Below are 6087 nucleotides of genomic sequence, written 5' to 3'. Positions count from 1 at the left end.
GTACTGTTCTATGAATATGGATATTGGTGAGCACTCACTGTTATTCCTCCTTCAGGCATCAACGGTAGTAAGATCACAATTGGCAACGTTGGGCAGAAACAATTAGAAAATCACCCCCCTGCTGGCTTGGGCAAAGCTTGTCCTGCCAGGGAGCTAAATGGAGCTCATTCAGCACGTTCTGAGGTCCTTTCCTCAGAACCTTTGTCAGCTGTCAGTGTGCTGCACCTCTCCCAGAATCGAGGGACCTCCCAAGCCACTGAAAATCTGCTTCACCGGGTGGGGGGCGGGGAGATGCAGGCTTGATGGTTGCAGGGGGGGGCTGCAGTGCCACAAACGAGATGGCAGGCCTCACCAGGAGCACTGGCCCCTGTGCTGCGATATGGAGGGGGCCTCTGCATTTGCTGCTCCGCCACCTGCACGGAGTTCCCACTCGCCACCAGTGCGAGAATCCTGCTGGCAATGACGAGACTGAGCTGCAAATCAGGCATGTAGTTTATTGCAGCACACACAGAGTGCAGCGGGCACCCATCTCCTCAGGGGAACCAGTGCTCACAGTTAAACCATGCAGTTCCAGAGCTCTATGCGAGCTCTGGGACTGAAACCCACAACACAACATGCCTCTAGGATCCGATTGCTGACCCAATATCTCTGGTGCTGCCATCTAGGGTTGCAGATCTGGGGAAGCTTACAGGACACATTTTGACATTTTGGGCAGGGAAGCCACACATCCATGAACTATACTTGCCCTGCTGTGCAAGCCGCCGTGTTGAGGTGGAGACTAGCCCAGGAACAGGACACCAGAGATGAGATGGTGGCCAGGCTCACTATCACTCCATTATTCAGTTTTTTTTAATTTTTATTTATTGTTGTTTTAATCAAGATAAATCCTGACTTTTCAACATTTAAGAAAGAAAAAGCAATAGATACATATATACAAAAATAGATAATAAAAAAAAATATACAAAATATACATTTATCACATAAATACATAGATCATAATCCATATTGAACACTTCAAAGTTCAAATGTGTTCATGCTGCAATTGATAGTGAGAATATTACTATGTCAACAAGGCATAAACATTGTTAAAAGAATAGAAAATCAATACTTCTAGCTTTTTAGCTTCAGACTGAATAAAAAGTTAAGAATTGCATATCTCACTTTACGCAATGTTGTGTGGTAAATCATTTCCCAGAAATGTTCTGCATCAAGATCTTTATAGTCTTCATACAAGTGTTTAAAATGTATCATTCTTAGATGACATAAACTGGTACATTCAGCACATAAGTGTTTCATTGTTTCAGGTTTCAGTTCACAAAATCGGCATTTTAATTCCTCATTTGTAATTTGTTTACGTTGGTGCATTAGTTCTCTTGTAGGCCATAAATTTAGGCAAAATCATAGGTAACTGCTCCGAAGGTATGAATTTGGAAAAAGTGTTAAATATGTTTCTGTTATGCCATGCCTTTTCATAATAAACGGATTAGTCGCAAATTTTTTGTATTTAAAACATGCTTCTCTGGTTTGGATCCAGTCATATTTCCAAATACTCTCTTTTGCTTTGTCTGGATTTTATAATAACATTCTTATTGAAATATCTGCATTAATAATGGCTTTTTCTGCTTTTCTACACCATTGTACTGGAAATGCATCAGTCGACTTTAATAGATATTTTGCCAAAGCATGAAATAGAATATTTTTGGAATCTAGTAAGATACATTTCCTATAAAAGGAACATATTTTCCAGTCGTGCACGGCATGCAACAATATTAGACCAAGTTCATGTCTTCTGAGACAAACAGATTCTGATTTTGGAAGCTTGAGAATGTTTTTCCAATATGTTCCTTCTAATTTAGCCCAGTATGCATATGATCTATCAGGTAAAGTTTCTGAGCCATACGTAATCACTGGTATTACTTTTTGCTTATAATAGGTCAGGAGGGGACATACTGAAAATTTACAATATTTGGCTCCAATAATACGAGCCTGAGAGGTTGCTGTTAATAATTTATTTTTGATGTGTTGGTCTAATCCATCACGACTTGTTTGGTTCGATATTAAAGTACCTAAATATATGTATGTCGGTTCAGATATTAGGTATTCGTTCTGTAATGGCCATCTATGTTTGATGTTACGCTGTTTGATGTTACCAAACTGAATAATCTTAGTCTTTGTTACATTGATTGATATGAAGTTATCTCGGGTAAAATTGTCCAATGCAGATAATAATGCTCTTAGTCCTTTCGGAGTTTTGGAAAATAATACCATATCATCTGCGTAGAGGAGGTATTTTATATGTAGCCCATCAATATTCATTGAGTCTGCCTTGACTTTGGAAAAGCACTCATTGACGTCAGCAATAAAGAAATTAAACATAGCTGACGCCAATAAACAGCCTTGTTTCAAACCACTATCTGTTTCGATTGGGTCTGTTATTAGGCCATCTGCAGATAATTTGACACGTATGGAAGTATTTGAATATAATTCTATTAGCCATTTTAGAATAAACCATGGGCAGCCTCTGTCCATGAGCTTTTTGTACAAAAGTTCTCGTGGGATGGCATCAAATGCCATTCTGAAATCTATAAATGCCGTGTATAATGGTTGTTTATGTTGTCTCATTTTACATAATATGCTATTTATGGTAACAATATTGACTCCTGTTCCCAACCCGGGTATAAACCCCGTTTGAAAGGGATCTCGCAGCTTACTTATATCAAGCCATATGTTAAATTGATCAAGGACTAGTCCAGCAAAAAATTTTCCTGGACAGTCCAGTAATGCAATTGGTTTGTAAGACTTCGGATCAGCTCTGCTGCCCTTCTTAAAAATTGGGACAATCAGAGACTGCCTCCATGAAGTGGGGATGCGACCTACTTCAAAGATATGTTTGAAGATTCGATGCAGAATTCTTGCCCATTCATCGGGATGTTTTTTCATCATACCATTGTGCAAGCAGTCGGGTCCCATTGCTCGCGAATGGCTTAAATTGCTGATGCAGTATTTAATATCTTCGACTTCAATGTTGAATGAGCAGCTTTTGCTTTTGTTAATGGTGGGCCATTCTATTTTTCCCCACGGGGAAATATATAGTCCACCAAAATATTTTTCCCATTCTTCTTTCGGAATTGCATTAATTTGTACTGCATTTTGATTTTTAGATGCAGTCTTGTTAATTAGAGCACATACACCACTGGTAGATTTCCTCACAATTTGTTTGAGCATTATTTCGCTCTCACGTTGTTTCCATAGAAATTTGTGATTTTTCAACCAGGTTTTGTATATCTTTTTTAATTCTTTTTTCTTGTCTGCTTTATCTGTGCTATTTTGCCAATCTAATATACGCAGATCTTTTTTTAGCAATGCTTTCCTATTTTTTAGGATAGGGTCAAATGGATGACAATGCTCAAGCTTAGTGCTTTGATCTTGTAGTTTGCATTCTTTGAATATCTGCATTAACTGAACATAACATTCAGTGCCATTCGCTACAGGGGATCCGAGGACCTCATCAATGTTTAGCATATATTGGTCTAGCTTAAATCGATTCCAGGTAAGTCGATTACCTCCATTATTTACTATTAAATCTTTGCAATGGTCGGTTTGCGGGAGGCTTACAGAGCTTGTTGGTATTTCGCAAGACATGATTAAAATGTTGTGGTCGCTTTGTTTTGATGGAACAATTTCAAACGAGGTTACATACATTAGAAAAGTGGCGTTTACATACATGTAGTCCAAAATAGATTTTTGATATCCTCTGCTCCAGGTATATTGTGCTGGTACATCATTTTCTATAGTGCCATTTAACATTCTAAAATCCCTCTCTTTCATCATAGAAGACCAGCGCCTCTCTTCACATGAAAGTTCTAAACTGGCATTTGAGAGAAGATGTAAATTTAGATCTCCCATGATTATGGTATGAATTTCTGGATCAAGAAGTAACATATCTAATACTGCAAGTACATTTTCAAAGAATATTTCTGGCAATAATGATTGCCTGCTCCAGTAGATGTTAACAATTGCAAACACCAGATTACCCCTGGTTATCTTTGCTATTTGTAAACAAGATGAGGGTGATGGATACATACTACATTTCATCCCTGCTGCTTTCTTAACCGCTAGTAGGAGGCCCTCTTTTGGATGCCCCACTAGTTGTTTTGTTGCAGTTATGATTGAAATAATATGTGAGTCCCATATTGGTGCCTTCATTAACCAAGTTTCTTGTAGTGCAATAATATCATAGGCGCCAAGTTCCGTTTCCCATGAGTTGATGAAATGTTTATAGCCTCTTGTGTTCCAGGAGACTAAACTTATTTTTCCATTCATCACCACTTGTTATGATCTTTCACAGTTGGAATATGTATCTGTAAATTGTTCTATTTCTCTCATCTGATTCGGTTTGTAAATTCTTGTTGCTGGTTTCTCAGTCTGTGATATTGTTGTATTAGTTTGCATTAATATAAATCCCAGGTTGAATAATTGTGGCTTTGCTTGCCATAATATATTGGCGACTAGTCCAGATCGCAAATATATTTTGCCTTCATCTAGTTTATGATTACTGGTAAATTCAACTAGATCGATATCTGTTGTCATCAGATTTTTCTATATATTCTCTGAAAGACACAGGAAACCCCACGCTTTGGATTGGAGTATTAATTAAGATTTAGATAGCGGAAAGACATCCAAAGGAAACAATTCAAAAATAAAGGTATCAAGGATTTTATTAAACCTGATACTAATTTAATATATCAAACAAATCATGATTAAATCTGCACTTGTAATAACAATTTACATAGCAGGAAACAACTTTTATTAAAAAAGACACATCTATATAATAAAAATCATCTTATTCAATCATCCAAGCATACAACCTCATCCATCCATTTAGACAAACCATTCATACTAAACACCAATCAATATACGACATAAAATCTATAAGAAAATTCATCATAATTAATTTATCTGAAAGATTTATAGAAAGAACATGAAATCAATTTGACGGGCCACAGCAGATGACATCAGTGGCCTAGGCAATTAAGATGGGTCCCAGAGTTTTCTGACCACGACCTCATCTTAGTCCAAACTCGACCGGTTTCGACGTATATACTTTAGTGTAGTGACGTCTTCATCAGGAGTAACAAAAATATATTCTAACATCAAGAAAGAAAGAAAATCACAGATAATACATATCAATGTGTGAAGCCCTTGTACTTGGACAAAAAACATATAACATCCATAATAAAAATATCTATAGCGGAACAATAGGTAATAATATACAAGAGCCTGCTACCAACCCGGGAAAAAGTTCCAGGATGGACCTGAGGTGTCTGGCAGAAAGTAGTGCTACCCTCTTGTATTGGTGTCTCCGAGAGGCAGATAAGAGCCAGGCCATAGACAGAATCAATGCTACAGATATACAAATGTACACATAAATATCACAAGGTCAGTATGTCGATCCTCCACTACAGCGGCCCACGGACAGGACACGAGAGTCACATACTTAAGATAAAACTAAAGAATATTAACTAACCTTCATTCATGCAATGGAAGGCTGTGCGTCTCTTCCTTAAATTGTACGCTGTGTTCACTTATATTAAACAATAGCTTCTCCGTAGAGGTTCCTGCAGATAGCGAAGTGTGTGGACGCCAACGTTCTTCTCGAGAATGTCCAAACGCTCGTTCAACCAGCGGTCATAAATTTGGAGGTGACTCCCCGAATCCAGGGTTGGCTGCACCTGATGTTATATGGGCCTAAACACAACACAAGAGTTTGAGTATGTGAGAGACCGATTGTTCTTACAATTATATTATTGGCTACACCCAAAGTGAATTACTTCCAATTGAAAATAAATTGATAAATTAATACCACAATTGTGACTAAACAAATACGGCTTACTGAAAAGCTTGCTATTTAGAGAATTTCAAAAAGGTAGGGGGGGGGGGTTGTTGCATTTGAAAATTGCTCAATATTTCCGACTCCAGATTGCTTGACTCGGATGGGGTTTAACGGAAAGCCAAAGATGTGGGGCTCCCTTCTCTAAACAATAAAGGCAAGAAGCGATTTGAATAACCGCCGTGATTCGAAAGGCC

General features: G+C 38.0%; 1 long non-coding RNA gene across 1 annotated transcript; it reads right to left on the bottom strand.

Annotated features, from left to right (window-relative positions):
* Positions 1-4700: 4700 nt before the first annotated feature.
* Positions 4701-5827, bottom strand: LOC138521605 (uncharacterized). The gene is made up of 2 exons (XR_011283081.1): positions 5528-5827; positions 4701-5147 (listed from the first exon to the last, which is right to left on the bottom strand). It is a non-coding gene; the product is annotated as an uncharacterized lncRNA (long non-coding RNA).
* Positions 5828-6087: the final 260 nt, after the last annotated feature.

The sequence above is a fragment of the Ambystoma mexicanum genome, chromosome 1q, assembly GCF_040938575.1.
Source record: "Ambystoma mexicanum isolate Mex_15411 chromosome 1q, UKY_AmexF1_1, whole genome shotgun sequence".
In the NCBI taxonomy this organism is placed as follows: domain Eukaryota; kingdom Metazoa; phylum Chordata; class Amphibia; order Caudata; family Ambystomatidae; genus Ambystoma; species Ambystoma mexicanum.
This window is presented reverse-complemented; position numbering and strand designations above follow the sequence as displayed.